This window comes from Peromyscus eremicus, chromosome 12, assembly GCF_949786415.1.
Source record: "Peromyscus eremicus chromosome 12, PerEre_H2_v1, whole genome shotgun sequence".
Taxonomy (NCBI): domain Eukaryota; kingdom Metazoa; phylum Chordata; class Mammalia; order Rodentia; family Cricetidae; genus Peromyscus; species Peromyscus eremicus.
The window spans coordinates 21,583,302-21,600,443 of NC_081428.1; the positions used below are offsets into that span (position 1 = coordinate 21,583,302).

The following is a 17,142-nucleotide window of genomic DNA, read 5'->3' on the forward strand; positions in this document are numbered from 1 at the left end:
TTAATTAATTCTTTGACAATCTCATACATAAATAATATGTGTTCTGGTTATTTCATTCACCCCCTTTACCTTCTCTTATCGTTTGCTCATCTTTTCAAATCTTCCCTCCTCCTTGCCACATTCCCAGATTCCTATTTGTAGTTTTATTTCTGATTCAGTTTAACCATACCTGTTTGAGCACTAGGCTGTGACTGTGCATTTGAGCCTGGTACAGTAACCATGGAAACACAACTAAAGTCAATGACTCTTCCTTTCCCTGAACCGCTCAGGAGCAAGCAATTAAGCAATGAGGGGTAAAGACCCAAAAGCCACTCTTCCATCAACACCTGGCTGTTGATGGCCCATTCTTGTTTAGGCCCCTTGTGTTCATCGGCAGTCTGTTGTTGGTTGTTTCGGCTCTTCACTCTTTTGGGGGGCCTGCCACCCAGCTCCCAATAAATCACACACAGAGGCTTATTCTTAATTATAAATGCCCAACCTTAGCTTGGCTTATTTCTAATCAGATTTACTTAACTTTAAATTATCCCATCTGTCTTTTGCCTCTGGGCTTTTCCCCTTCTCTTCTATAAATCTTACTCTTACTCCGTGGCTGGCTATGTAGCTGGGTGGCTGGCGTCTGGAGTCCTCCTTCTTCTCTGGCTCCTACCCCTCTCTTCTCAGATTTCTCCTTCTATATATTCTCTCTGCTGCCAGCCTTGCATATCCTTTCTCCTGCCTCACTATTGGCCATTCAAATCTTTATTAAACCATCAGGTGTTTAAGACAGGCACACAGCTTCACAGAGTTAAACAAATGCAACATAAACAAAAGTAACACACCTTAAAATAATATTCTACAGTAGTCCTTCAGAATCATGATTGCAACAGCTGTGTCTTATTCAGAAGAGGCAACGACTCTCTATAATCTGGCTCTTAAAATCTTTCTGATTTGCTCTTTAACAGTATTCCCTGAACCTTGGGAAGAATTATATAAATGTCTTCTTTAGGGGTGAGCACTCAACTGCCACTTATTTTCAGCATCCTGAGAAGCCATACGTCCTGCACTATACTAAAAAGAGAGGCATCTCTCATCAAGGCGGAGAGTGGTAATTGTCTCTGGGCGTATCCATACATATTTACAAGGCGGTTCAGCACTACTGACATTATTCTCCACTCTAAATTTTCGTTAAATGCATTTAAAGCTATACACTTTAATTATACTATTTACTTCTGCCAGGTTTTGTTATACAACATGTTCATTATTACCTGTTAGAAAACATTTTCTATTTCTATTTACGTTCTGATTTGTTAATCAATGAATTATTTATATGTTTAAACTTTCAATTGCACACGGCTCTTCTTGATAGCATTTTTGTACTACAGACTTATTTTTATTTCATTAGTGGTCTTAGCTACATAATATTGAGTTATTTGTAGTTTTAAAATTTGTTTATGATTGAAAACATACTTTTAAAATATTACATGTGTGCTCGTTTGTGGATGTGGAGTCCAGTTTGTATTGCGCAACTAGTCCTCTGAGTGGGGCTCACCCTGACATCACACCATTAAAGGAAACTGACTCTCCCTCTTCCAGCCGCTATCAAATTCCCATAGCTCCTCAGCTAGCAGTGGGACTTCATGCCCACATGACCCCTCTATCCTGGGACCTTTCTTCCTTGAGCTTGCACAGGTCTTGTGCATGTGGACACAATTACTGTGAGTTCATATGTGCAGCTTCCCTGATATGTCCAGAAAATGACAACAACAACAACAACAACAACAACAAGCCTGTTTCCTTGATATTCTTCTCCACTTCTGACTCTTACAATCTTTACAGCCACTTCTTCTGTAGAGATCTCTGAGCAATGAGGGGACAGGTGTATGTCCCATCTAGGGCTGACCAGTCTACAGTCTCTGATTCTCTGCACATTGACTCACTAAGTATCTTTGTGTTAACTGCCATCAACTGCAAGGAGAAGCTACTTTGATGAGGATAGAGAGATTCTCTGATCTGTGGGTACAGCAATAAGTCATCAGGAGTCACTGTCGTACTATATCCAGTGACAAGAACAACAGTACTGAGTTCTCCTCTAGGGCCTAGAACCTATGAAGCCAAAGGTTCTTGGCCACTTTAACAGTGTTAGCTATGAGTTCCAACTCATGTAGAGGGCCTTAGATCCAATCAGAGAATGGTTGGTTACTCCCATAACATGCATACCAATACTCTTGGCTACCATCCAGAACCTGATATTGAGACCCAATTGCTGAAGAGACCATATGCTTGTGTCACAGAAGCTTCTTAACTGGCTCATCGTTAGTAGTTGTTCTTATTTCCTGAGTTCTACTAAGCCATAAAGAATAAAATTTTTCAGGGCAGTGGTGGCACATGTCTTTAACCCCAGCACTTGGAAGCACAGACAGGCAAATTTCTGTGAGTTCAAGGCCAGCCTGGTCTATAGAGCTAGTTCCAGGACAGCCAGGGCTACACAAGGAAAGCCTGTCTTGAACGCCCAACCCCCCCACGCACACACAAAGTAAAGTTTTGTCATTTACAGAGAAACAAATAGAACTAGAGATTAGCCTTTACTTGAAAAAAGGCAGTTCCACAAAGATAAGTATCACAAGTTCTCTCGTTTAGGGAATCTAGGGGAGAAAAAAAAAAAGGACATGGATGTAAAAGTGAAATTGTTAGGTATATGAAAGGGGAGAAAGGGAAGACAGAGGACAGAATAACAAAATCCTGGTGTTATCTGGATATATCTCTCTGTAAATATCTTTTACCTTATCTGTCATTCTTAGAAACAGGTGAAACAAGCCTTTTCCTGTAAGCTTCATTTGGCTGCTTTTTTTAAAACAGTATTACTTTCTTGTGGTTTCAACCCCTTCTTTTGTGTTACAGAAAGAAAATGACATTACAGTTCTTTCAAGTTTGTGTATTGTCTGAAAGTTCTCTACTTCCTCCTATATTTTGCAATTTCAGGGGCATATTTCCATGGAACCATGGATTATGTATTCTATTTCAGTGTTTTTTGCAAAGAATTCTGTTATTGAATCATTGGTATTCCCACGCCAGGACTAACATGTGTAGTTTGACTATCATTTCAGAATTAATAATAAAGTGTGTCTGTGTCTGTGTAACTTATTCATTGCAGAGACAGGGATTTTAATTGTGTACTAAAGACAATTGTTATTGTTTCATTTTTACATTTCACTCAATCCCAGGTAGAGGAAACTCCATTATTTCTAGATCCTGGAAACGGGTTTTCCTCCTTCTGTATACTTCCCTGAGTCCTAGAATTTTAAGGGTTTCAGCTTGTGTATTTTCATTATTCCAAGGCCTGTCAGATGCCAGGCTTTCTGTCCAGTTCCCAGGTGAGTCTTAAGTACAATCTTAATTACAAAACTCCTGAAAATTGTCTGGTAAATGGATGCACTTTACACCCTGGAGATCAGCTGATTCTTCATTTTTGGCACTATGGCAAATCTGTTCCTTTTAGGAACCTTTGGGTATTTAAAAATATTATATTTTTGTTTGCAGGAGCAAAATAATTATATGTGATGCTTTGTTCTCTTCTTTATGTATGCTGATGGAAACATCTTACTGCACTTAACTGTGATATACAGACTGATTTGCTTTCCACATTGGAATGCACATTACAACAATTTGGAGGGACTCCATATGACAGCAAAACCCAACAACTTGAAAAAATTATTTATGAAATACTTTCAAATTATACAAAATTGAAAGTGTTTGAAATATTTTTGTGACAATCTTACTCTTGCAGTTAGACTTGTGGAAGTGCAGATTATTTTCATTCATTTAATGTACATTAATTTATGTGCATGAGATAAAAACATAGTCACATATTATTTCAATGACTGATTTTCTGTTTAATTGTTTTCAAGTACAAAATAAAATATGCATTTTATGATTTACTAGAACCTGACATCTTTAAAGGCATTTTAAAATGTTTTTATTATTTTTGAGAATTTTATACATGACTATAATGTATTCTCTTCACAACCACACTTTTCATTCCAAATCCTCCTGCATCTTCTACTTTACCCTCCTTAATTCCTATCTTTTTTTTCTATCCCTATTATTATTTTTTATACACACATATACACAGAGAGAGATGATACAGAGACAGAGGAAGAGAGAGACAGAGAGATCCTATTGAATCTAGACAGTGTTGACCATATGTAATATAAGGCTGACTCTGTGGTTGTGATCAACCTATAAGGGGTCTCACTCCTGAAGAAAACTCCTCCTCCCCTTCCCTGCACCCATTGACAGCCTATGGCTCTTCAACCAGGGGTGGGGCCTTGTGAGCCTTTCCTTATACAAGCTAGTTGTTGACTGGTATGTTCCTCTACAAGCAATCATGCTACTCAAAAGTTATGGGCACAACATCCCGGTCATGCCCAGAAGACACTATTTTACAGCGGTCTTCCCAGTCCCCTGGCTCTTACAATCTTTCTGCCCCCTGTTCTGTGACTTTCCCTTGGGTGTAAGTGTGGTGCTGTAGATGTCCACTGAGGGATGGGCACTCCATGGTGACTTATGGTTGGCACTTCCACAGCTCTCTGTAATAGTCTCTGTCTGCTGGAAAAAGAATGCAAGCAGATGAAAATCGAACTTGTTTCTTTTATCTATTCTAAAGGGTATACAATTAAAATTATTAAAGAGAAAGGAAAACTATGTAGAATAGTAATTTTCTACTTTGTCTTAAGGAGAGAGATACAGCCTCCAAGAGATATAAGAGTCACTAGTAAATTTGATTTAAATATTTAAATATTTTAAAGCACAGCAAATATGAAGTGATTCCTAGATTTAAGTGTTTTCTAATGCCACTCTCACCTGCCTTAGTTCATATTGCATTTTATTAGAAAAGAGATGTATTTATTTCAAAATTACTGATTGCATGGTGCATACAAAGCTCTGGCTGTCATATGAGATGGTGTGAGTGTGTACATGTATAGGTACTAGATTTCTTTGATTTGTAAACAAACTTCAGCCTAGTTATCTTGCAGCATTTGACAAATGAAGGAATGGAGTTAATTGTATGGTGTGGGCATGGAGATAGGGAGAGAACAAAGCTCCCATCTCCCTGACCTCATTAACATTGTTGAGGAGTTGACCTCATCAACCTCCAAGTACGCTCAGCTATGATGTTCAAATATGCTTCCTGTAGATATTCTGGTGGACTAAGGAAGTTTACGTGAATTGGATCGTTCTTAGCCACCAGGAGAAAAAGAAGGCTAAAAACTGCATTTATTCTCCACAAATAACTTTCTATTAATAAGACACCTGGACAACTACAGGTCATATATCGGCATAGTCAGCTGACCTTCAGATGCCAAGGTACTGCAGTGTTAATTTGAACTGCCTTATCATGACCCCATACATATTGTCATATAAGCTCTTTCATGATGTGTTTTAATGATAATACTTCCAAAATATTGACTATGAATTAGATGCAGGAAAATCAGCGATTTTATTTATGGAAATTCATTATTACTATCAAACATTGGTAATGGAAATTGCAAAATGCAAAACATTCTACATATGTTATTATTTTCATACATTCTTGGAAATTCAATAAGCTCCTCCCACATAGAGAAAGCAATTTAAATTTATGAGGTAAGCAGAGATTTGAACTATCCAAAGTGTTCAGTGACTTCAAACCTGATGATGATGATGATTCTTATCCAATAATTCTCACATGTTTTCATGGCATAATTCACATACCTTAAATCAGCCTGAATATCTGTTCATACAAGCAGGAACAAAAGTAAAGGAAACAGAATTATAGGAGGTCTCTGCTTAACACATATACACTCTGTTCTCCTCCAAAGAATAAGCAGAAGTAAGTCTCTTGGGAAACCTCAAACAATGACAATAAAGAAGGAGAAAACCATTAAAATGGGAAAACTGTGGGACAATTACAGACAAGTATTTGATGCTACTAAGAACTAGAGTGTAGACCTCTCCTTTACATGGTCTGCAAAATGAAGACTAAATTTCAAAAAGCTTGAGTATAGTATTACTAGACTTTTTTCATATATATGCCAAATATATATATATATATCTCAAATATTTATATTTGGTATATTACAAAACCACCATTGCCAGGCATGGTGACACAAGCCTATGGGATATTGAAGCAGAAAGATGTTGAGTTCAAGGTTAGCTTGGACTATATAGTGAGATACTGTCATGAAGCAACAGAAAGTGAGCGGGAGGGACAGAGAGAGGGCTATAGTTACTTAGCTCTTAGTTAAAGATTTTAGTTACTCAGCTGTTTTAGCTAAAGGGAAAAAACAACTGCCAAGCTTCCTGGTTTTTTTACAGGACGCCACTGTTTTTATTTAATTGCACACATATGATTTTGTGATCCTTTCGGTTCTTAGGGCTTCTAAATAAAGATCCTGATGTAGCTTCCATTCTAAAAGTTGATACAAGATAAACAAAGACATTAGATGTTAAGAAATAGTTTTAGATGCAGCATTTAAAAGAAACTGAGTTTTGATATGAAGGACTTAAGAGGAACAAGGATTCTTCACGAAAAACAGAACAAATAGCTGAAAATTGAAAAGGGATCTTAGATGTGGAATAGGGTCAAGTTGGAAAGCCTTCTTCATTGTGTAACAGAGACACCTGCTGGTCACTAAATAGTTCACTGCTCAAAGCCCAAGTACGTTTGATCCTTTGCTCTTCCTACCACACTCCCACACAAAGTCTTTAATCTCCTGGAAACTCAAAGCATAAACATGAGGAGCAAGCCACAGGAAAAAGATAATAATGAAATGAATTTCATGTATTTTTATACCACATCATGAAGGGGAAGTGGACTCTGCCAGCTAAACAACTATGCTAATTCCATTTTCCCGAAGCTGTGTTGTATAGAACCCCTCCAGAAGACATATAACAGTGTATCATACTTCAGCCCACCACAGGGGAAGCTACTGCTTTGATTTCTGGAGGCATACAGTAACAGCATGGTCGACAAAAATGAAAAATTATACAACAAATATTTCGAAGTCACTTGTTTAGGAGCTTTTGTGTTTGAAAGCAATATAAACTGTGAATACCCAGGAGTACTGAAAGTCCATCTTATACTATTTTAAGGGGAGTAAACAAACTGACTTGCTTTTCACAATCTAGAACAACACACAGAACTAGTAAGTCAGATAATATACCTGACTAGATTCATAGTGTACACATGTGAAGTTGCTTAGTTTAATCAACTAACTCATCAATTAAAAAGTATTTATTCACATTGTGTTCAGTACTGCACTTACACACAGATGAAGAATTACAAGAAACTCTCTTTTCAAAGAGCCCAGGTTTTAATTGGATATATCACTTATTTCACATTAATAATAGTGTGCAATAAAAGTCAGTATTTAATTATCAACTAAATTAAGCGATGATTCACCAAAGCCACGTAGAAGCTCCTACATGAGTGCTGTGCTACTCGGGGCAATGGTCCCAGTGGAAATGAGCTCTGAGCTCTTGGCATGAGCAGAACAAGCTAGATTTGTGTGGAAGAACATCTAGGGAACTTTATTTCATGTGATTTCCAGAATCTTATCTTCACTGTGGAACTGAAGGGGAGTTATGAAAAAACACTAGGAGTTACAGAAAAGAGACAGTTGTCGAAAAATGTTGTGGGTAAGGAGTATATATCTTTAAGCAGAGAGTGGTTTGTGGGTCTAATAAGAAATGTTTTGCTGTGGGATAATGCTTTTGTACACTGGTTTAATAAAACGCTGATTGGCCAGTAGCCAGGCAGGAAGTATAGGCGGGATAAGCAGACAAGGAGAATTCTGGGAAGAGGAAGGCTGAGTCAGGAAACACCAGCCCGCTGTCCAGGGAGCAGTATGTAATGGCACACAGGTAAAGCCACGGAAAACATGGCAAGGTATAGATTAACAGAAATGGGCTGAGTTTAAGTGTAAGAGCTAGTCAGTAGGAAGCCTGAGCTATTGGCCAAGCAGTTATAATTAATATAAGCCTCTGTGTGTTTACTTGGGGGACACGAGTGGGAGAGATTTGTCCTGACCGCTGGCCAGCCGAAACACAGGAAAACTTACAGCTACAATGTTTGGCTTGAAAGAGTGGGCCAATGAAAAGAATTCTTGAAATCCTGACAGTAAAATTTATATTTGATGCATTAAAGTATAAGATGAGTTTTGATAAATTCAAGGAGAGAAACTTAATAAATTTAGTCCTTAAGGAAGATTAGTTTGGCAGCAACATTCACCATAAGTGGTCTAATATGGATTGGTTCCACTTGAGTAACTTTGCTAATAATATTTGGATTCAAAATTCATCTACAAAGAAAGCATTTCATATATCTTTATATATTTTACAGGATGGTTAAATTATTTATTTGGTGTCTCCATGAATAATAAATGAGGAAGACAACTAAACAAGAAGTTTAACCAAAAAACAAAAACAAAACAAAACAAAACAAAAAAACAGATTCCCAAACTTTTCTGCCTGCTTTTTTCACTCTGTGATAGAAGAAAACAGGACAATCACCATTCTGCTTTTATTCATCTAATCTCCTTAGGAAGTGTAGGGATATAATTATATCCCTGTTATAGTTCTCAGGTATAGCACACATACCATCTCACTTCATCTTACAATACCTGGGCCAGCGAAGCATTACGATCTTCAGTTTAGGAAATAAGTTCTCTGAGGCTCACAATGAAAGAGAATGAAAGATCCCTCCTATTGGATATTGGGGTGTGAAGCCAGGTCCTTCTGGTCCCACAGCTTGTGGTCTCCTGCATCATCCTACCCAGACAATGATTCTTGTTCTTGATTTATTAGCATAATGTCACATGTCAAACTCAAAAGTTACTTTGAGCCACATTGATATTGTGACAAACTGAGGGTGAATTTCTCCAGCACCAATCATGGAAAGCATGAGTACTGATAGCCAAGTCTGGCCAAGGAGTCAAATGGCAGAGTTCCAATTCACAATTACAAAATTCATTCTATGCATTCTAGAAACACAATGGAGCCTGGCATTGAATACCAGATAAGAACAGCCAAACTGTCTGATACATTTCTAGGCTTGCTTTAGTTACTTCTCCGTTTTGGAGGTATCACTCCCATAACTCTACATTCTGGCTTAGTTCCACAGTACTTCATACTAACCACTGACTAACTTTTCAAGGCTGCCTTTCATTTTTCATGATTTTCACTATTAATAATGATGATATTCTTATTAGTATAGCAAATAATCTCTGATTTATAGCTTCTAAATAAGTAGGAAAAGGGTGAGAGCTTCTTATGAAATCATAAAGGTGCATAATCCTTTATGATTTCTATAATAATAAGCAGGTGCACAATCCTTCATGATTTCTATAATAAAAAGCAATACAGAGAAGATAAGTCAGTTGACTTGAATGGCAGAACATGAAGCCTCTCATCCCTCTTACAGATCCTAACCCATAAATAAGAACTGATATTTCACACATCATCAAGTAGTCCAAATTACTGCATATTTGACCGAGTTTTAAGGTTGTGACATACGACATCGGGGGAACTTATACCTCTAGAAAAGCACATCTTAGATAAAATAAAAAAGCCTCTTATTGAGAAAATAAAGACAGGTTTAAAGTCCTGCTGCACTAAATTCTAAGCTCCTAGGAAGTTGAAGAAAATCTCCAAGGAACTAAAAAATTGAATATTCTGAAACTCAAGAGGAAAGCCGAAAAGAATTCACAAAAGCAGAGATGCCCTGAAGGCCAACGTCAAATTCAACACATCAGATCTTGGATCAGGGGCAAGGAAGATGATGGTAAGACTCACAGATTAGGTGGAAACCTTGGGACCTTGGGAAGGACGATGTGGGTCCAAGTTTCCTGCCCTCATCAAGTTGGATCATCTCTCACATTCCTTTTGAATTAAAAAACAAAACAAAACAGAATAAAGCCAGACAACAAACGTCTTAGAAATAATAAAGCAAATATATTTGTCCAGAGAAACAGCACAACTTTAGTACAAAGCTGTAATAAAAATATTAGATCAGCTGGGTAGTAAAACAGAATAGAGCTAGAAACAGACCTATGCACCCTACAACTTGGTAGATAACAAAGAAGGCCATTTAAAACACTACAGGAATTATGTTCAGTAAACAGTCCTAGGCTAATATCTATAAAGAAAAAAGGAGTAGCATCCTAACACACTATCAGTCCAAGGATGATTAAAGACCCAATATGAAAGTCGAAAAAAGATAACATGGAAGAATATCCTGGTGACTTTGGTAGAGGTAAATAGTTAATGACATACAAAAGGCAAAAATTATAAACTCAACTACATTACATAATTAATAATTTAAATAAACTTAAAAGACATGAAAATATTTGGGATATTTACAACACATATTGTTTGTTAAATACTGGTACTTAAAATATAAAGAGCTGCCACAATTTGGAAAGGAAAATTATTAGAAAACTGTACAAATGTGTATGAACAGACAAGGAAAAAAGAAAATAAACACAAAAATACTTTTTTTTCCCTAAAAGTTAGGCAAATTCAAATTTATGTCACAGAGACCCGTCATTCTCCTTTCAGGAGAGAAGAAAATACTGGCGAATACGATGGTGTTCTGTTGGGGTTTCTCCTTTCAGATGACTCCAGGCTGTGTCAAGTTGACAGCTAAAGCTGTCAATGTCAACTTGACACAAAAACATACCACTTTAAACCGTACACTTTACTTCCTTGTCCTCCAGTCCCATGTTATTATAATAGCATAAAATAATACACCTTTAAAAGTGCCACAGTCTTTAAAAGTTCCAGTGATTAAAAAGTTTAGTGTCTTTTTAAAGGTCCAAAGTCTTTTTACCTTGGGCTCCGATAAAATAAAATACAAGTTAAATACTTTTTATTCCATAAAAGAACCTAGGCATAGAAACAAACCAAAGCAAAGCAAACCCAAAGCTGTGGTACTCACTCACTGGGCAGTCTTCTGGCCATCCACAGCAAACATAACTTGACTTATAGGCAAGAGGCCTGTTCCTCTATACACCTAGAGATTGTCCCACATTCCTGGCATCTCCAGCATCCTGTAGTCCCCACATCAACCAAGGATGCATCTTCACCACTGCTCCACAGGGGTTCTGACTCTACCACATGGGGGCAGGCCTCAACTATTCTGCATGACCCCTTCATGCTTTCAAAACCGGAGCCCCAAGCCTCTTCCTGAGACTTAGAGGCCGGCCCTCAGCTCCCATCTTGCCCCGGACTTCCCTTCTGGAGCACAGGTGAGTCCCTTAGCTTGCCCTGGACCCCATCCCTGGGCACCAGCCACTCCGGGGAAGACCTGTCCAACTTGGCCCCAGGTTCTGGCCACCAGGCAGGTTCCCTTCTAGCCCCACCGGGAAGGATCCCCTTCTCCACTACCCCTGGCAGACCCTGCAATCTCCACGCCCTGCTTCCATGCCCAAGCCTCTTCCTGAGACTTAGAGGCCGGCCCCCAGCTCCCATCGTGCCCCAGACTTCCCTTCTGGAGCACACACACACACACACACACACACACACACACACACACACACACAGAGAGAGAGAGAGAGAGAGAGAGAGAGAAGAGCTCCCATCCTGTCCCGGACTTCCCTTCTGGACAAGAGCTCCCATCCTGCCCCGGACTTCCAATTTGGACAAGAGAGCTCCCATCTGGACAAGAGAGAGAGACTTCCTGAATCTGTCAGCTCTGTCTGAACCAAGTGTGCAGATAAGGCCAAGAACGAACCATAAGGAGATGGGCAGATGTCAAGGCAGAAACACATACAACAAAATGAATAGCAATACAGCATCACCAGGCCCTAGCCCTCCTCCAACACCTAGACCTGAACATCAGAAATTGGAAGAAGCAGAAGAAAATAGCCTTATGAATGACATCATGAAGAAGCTAGAGGCTTGGGTAGAGGAAAAGACAAAAAAATGTGAAGAATGCTGTAAACAACTAGAGGAAAGGGCAAACAAATTAGAAGAAATCAATAAAGTCCTGGAAGAAAACAATAAAGTACTGAAAGAAAATCAAGAAAAATCAATGAAACAAATGAAGGAAACAGTCCAAGACCTGAAAAGGGAAATAGAAAAAAATGAAGAAGACACAAACAGAAGGAATGCTGGAAATAGAAAATCTGAGTAAACGATTGGGAACTTCAGATGCAAGTATAATCAACAGAATTCAAGAGATGGAAGAGAGGATCTCTAGCGTTGAAGATACAGTAGAAGAAATAGATTCATCAGTCAAAGAAAACACTAAAGCCAACAAAGTCATGAACCAAAATGTCCAAGAAATTTGGGACACCATGAAAAGACCAAACCTACGAATAATAGGGGTAGAAGGAGAAGAATACCAACTCAAGGGCACAGAAAATATATTCAACAAGATCATAGAAGAAAACTTTCCCAACTTAAAGAAGGAAATGCCTATGAAGATACAAGAAGCCTATAGAACACCAAACAGACTAGACCCCCAAAAAAAGTCCCCTCGCCACATAATAATTAAACAATTAAACGTACAGAATAAAGAAAGAATATTAAGAGCAGCAAAGGAAAAAGGCCAAGTGACATATAAGGCAAACCTATCAGAATAACACCCGATTTCTCAATGGAGACTTTGAAAGCCAGAAGGACCTGGACAGATGTAATGCAGACACTAAGAGACCATGTCAGCCTAGACTAATATACCCAGCAAAACTTTCAATCATCATAGATGGAGTGAACAAGACATTCCATGACAAAGCCAGATTTAAACAATACTTATCCATAAACCCAGCCCTACAGAAAGCACTAGAAGGAAAATTCCAACCTAAGGAAGTTAGATACACCCTCGAAAACACAGGCAATAGATAAAGCCACAGCAGTAAACCCCAACGAAGAGAAGTACACACACATCACCACCAAAAAATAACAGGAATGAACAATCACTGGTCATTAATATCCCTCAATATCAATGGACTTAATTCACCTATAAAAAGACATAGGCTTACAGAATGGATATGAAAGCAGGACACATCTTTCTGCTGCATACAAGAAACACATCTCAAATTCAAATATAGACACCACCTAAAAATAAAAGGCTGGGAAAAGACTTTCCAATCAAACGGTCTTAAGAAACAAGCGGGTGTAGCCATCCTGATATCCAGCAAAATAGACTTCAAACTAAAATCAATCAAAAGAGATCAAGAAGGGCATTACATACTCATCACAGGAAAGATCCACCAAGATGAAGTCTCAATCCTGAACATTTATGCCCCAAACACAAGGGCACCCACATAAAAGAAACATTACTAAAGCTTAAATCACATATAAAACCTCACACATTAATAGTGGGAGACCTCAACACCCCACTTTCACCACTGGACAGATCTCCCAAATTGAAAATTAACAGAGAAATAAAGGACTTAAGTGATGTCATGACTCAAATGGACTTAATCGATATCTACAGAACATTCCATCCTAACAAAAAAGAATATACCTTCTTCTCAGCACCCCATGGAACCTTCTCTAAAATCGACCACATACTTGGCCACAAAACAAATCTAAACAGATACAAAACAATTGGAATAACCTCCTGTGTTCTATCAGACCACCATGGTCTAAAGTTGGATTTCAACAACAACAAAAACTACAGAAAACCTACAATCTCATGGAAACTGAATAATACCCAACTGATTCACCAATGGGTTAAGGAAGAAATAAAGAAAGAAATTAAAGACTTCCTAGAGATCAACGAAAATGAAGACACCACATATCCAAACCTATGGGACACTATGAAAGCAGTACTAAGAGGGAAATTCATAGCACTAAATGCCCACATAAATAAGATGGAGAAATCTCACACTAGTGACTTAACAGCACACCTGAAAGCTCTAGAACAAGAAGAAGCAAAGTCTCCCAGGAAGAATAGACGCCGGGAAATTATCAAAGTGAGAGCTGAAATCAATAAAATAGAAACAAAGAGAACAATACAAAAAATTAATGAAACAAAGAGTTGGTTCTTTGAGAAAATTAACAAGATAGACAAGCCCTTATCCAAACTAACCAAAAGACAGAGAGAGAGAGTCCAAATCAACAAAATCAGAAATGAAAAGGGGGACATAACAACAGACATTGAGGAAATCCAGAGAATCATCATGTCATACTTCAAAAACCTCTATTCCACAAAACTGGAAAACCTAAAAGAAATGGATAATTTTCTGGATAGGTACCACATACCTAAGTTAAATCAAGACCAGATAAACTATTTAAATAGTCCAATAACCCCTAAGGAAATAGAAACAGTCATTAAAAGTCTCCCAACCAAAAAAAGCCCAGGACCAGATGGTTTCAGCGCAGAATTCTACCAGATCTTCAAAGAAGAGTTAATACCAATACTCTCTAAATTGTTCCACACAATAGAAACAGAAGGAACATTACCAAACTCCTTCTATGAGGCTACAATTACCCTGATTCCTAAACCAAACAAGGATACAACAAAGAAAGAACTACAGACCAATCTCCCTCATGAACATTGATGCAAAAATACTCAATAAAATACTGGCAAACAGACTCCAAGAACACATCAAAACAATTATCCACCATGATCAAGTAGGATTCATTCCAGGGATGCAAGGGTGGTTCAACATACAAAAGCCCATCAATGTAATACACCACATAAACAAACTCAAAGAAAAAAACCACATGATCATCTCACTAGATGCAGAAAAGGCATTTGACAAAATCCAACACCCCTTCATGTAAAGGTCTTGGAGCAATCAGGAATACAGGGAACATACCTAAACATAATAAAGGCAATTTACAGCAAGCCAACAGCCAACATCAAATTAAATGGAGAGAAACTCAAAGCAATTCCACTAAAATCAGGAACGAGGCAAGGCTGTCCGCTCTCCCCATACTTATTCAATATAGTACTTGAAGTTCTAGCCAGAGCAATAAGACAACATAAGGAGATTAAGGAGATACAAATTGGAAAGGAAGAAGTCAAGCTTTCCCTATTTGCAGATGACATGATAGTATACTTGAGCAACCCCAAAGATTCCACCGAGGAACTGATAAAGCTTATAAACACCTTCAGCAACATAGCAGGATACAAGATCAACTCAAAAAAATCAGTAGCCCTCCTATATACAATGGACAAAGAAGCAGAGAAGGAAATCAGAGATACATCACCCTTTACTATAGCCACAAATGACATAAAATACCTTGGGGTAACACTAACCAAGAAGGACCTATATGACAAGAACTTTAAGTCCATGAAAAAAGAAATTGAAGAAGATGTCAGAAAATGGAAAGATCTCCCATGCTCATGGATAGGCAGAACTAACATAGTAAAAATGGCAATCTTACCAAAAGCAATCTACAGATTCAAAGCAATCCCCATCAAAATACCATCACAATTCTTCACAGACCTGGAAAGAATAATACTCAACTTCATATGGAAAAACAAAAAACCCAGGATAGCCAAAAGAATCCTGTACAATAACACAACCTCTGGAGGCATCACGATCCCTGACTTCAAGCTCTACTATAGAGCTACAGTAATAAAAACAGCTTGGTACTGGCATAAAAACCGACATGTGGACCAATGGAATCAAATTGAAGACCCTAACATTAATCCGCACACCTATGAACACATAATTTTTGACAAAGAAGCCAAAAGTGCACAATGGAAAAAAGAAAGCATCTTCAACAAATGGTGCTGGCAAAACTGGATATCAACATGTAGAAGGCTGCAAATAGATCCATATCTATCACCGTGCACAAAACTTAAGTACAGGTGGATCAAGGACCTCAACATAAATCCAGCTACTCTGAACCTGCTAGAAGAGAAAGTAGGAAGTAGTCTTGAACGCATTGGCATAGGAGACCACTTCCTAAATAGAACACTAGTAGCACAGACACTGAGAAAAACATCAATCAATGGGACCTCTTGAAACTGAGAAGCTTTTGTAGAGCAAAGGATACGGTCAACAAGGCAAAGCAACAGCCTACAGAATGGGAAAAGATCTTCACCAACCTCACATCTGACAGAGGACTGATATCCAGAATATATAAGGAACTCAAGAAATTAGACATCAAAATGCCCAACAGTCCAATTAAGACATGGGCTATAGAACTAAACAGAGACTTCTCAACAGAGGAAACTCAAATGGCTGAAAGACATTTAAGGAATTGCTCATCATCCCTAATCATCAGGGAAATGCAAATCAAAACAACTCTGAGATACCACCTTATGCCTGTCAGAATGGCTAAGATCAAAAACTGAAGACACCTTATGCTGGAGAGGATGTGGAGCTAGGGGAACTCTCCTCCATTGCTGGTGGGAATGCAAGCTTGTACAACCACTTTGGGAATCAATATGGCGCTTTCTTAGAAAATTGGGAATCCATCTCCCCCAAGATCCAGCTATACCACTCTTGGGCATATACCCAAGGAATGCTGAACCATACCACAAGAGCACTTGTTCAGCTATGTTCATATCAGCATTGTTTGTAATAGCCAGAACATGGAAACAAGCTAGATGCCCTTCAACTGAAGAATGGATAAACAAAATGTGGTACATATACACAATGGAATACTACTCAGCACAGAAAAACAATGACATCATGAGGTTTGCAGACAAATGGATGGATCTAGAAAAAATCATCCTGAGTGAGGTAAACCAGACTCAGAAAGACAAACATGGTATGTACTCACTCATAGCAGGATACTAGATGTGGAACAAGGATGACTGGACTGCTACTCACATCACCAGGGAGGCTACCTGGAAAACAGGACCCCAAGAAAGACAAGAGGATCACCCAATGACAGAGAAATGGAATGAGATCTACATGAACAGCCTGGACATGAGTGGGGGTAGTGAAGGGCGAGGGTCGAGGGAAAGAGAGCTTGGGTGAGTGGGAGATCCCAGCTGGATCAACAACAGAGAGGGAGAACAAGGAATAGGAGACCATGGTAAATGAAGACCACATGAGAATAGGAAGAAGCCAAGTGCTAGAGAGGCCCACAGAAATCCACAAAGATACCCCCACAACAGACTGCTGGCAATGGTCTAGAGACAGCCCGAACTGACCTACTCTGGTGATGGGATGGCCAAACACCCTAACTGTCGTGCTAGAAACCTCATCCAAC

General features: G+C 38.6%; 1 long non-coding RNA gene across 2 annotated transcripts in view; it reads right to left on the reverse strand.

Annotated features, from left to right (window-relative positions):
- LOC131922176 (uncharacterized) overlaps nt 1-17,142 on the reverse strand; it is a 45,676-nt gene that overhangs the window by 19,493 nt on the left and 9,041 nt on the right. The window contains exon 2 of one of the 2 annotated variants that reach the window (XR_009382227.1): nt 16,708-16,774. The exons of the other annotated variant lie outside the window; for it this stretch is intronic. This is a non-coding gene — a long non-coding RNA (uncharacterized LOC131922176). The remainder of the gene's footprint in view (nt 1-16,707; nt 16,775-17,142) is intronic. 2 annotated transcript variants of the gene reach the window in all.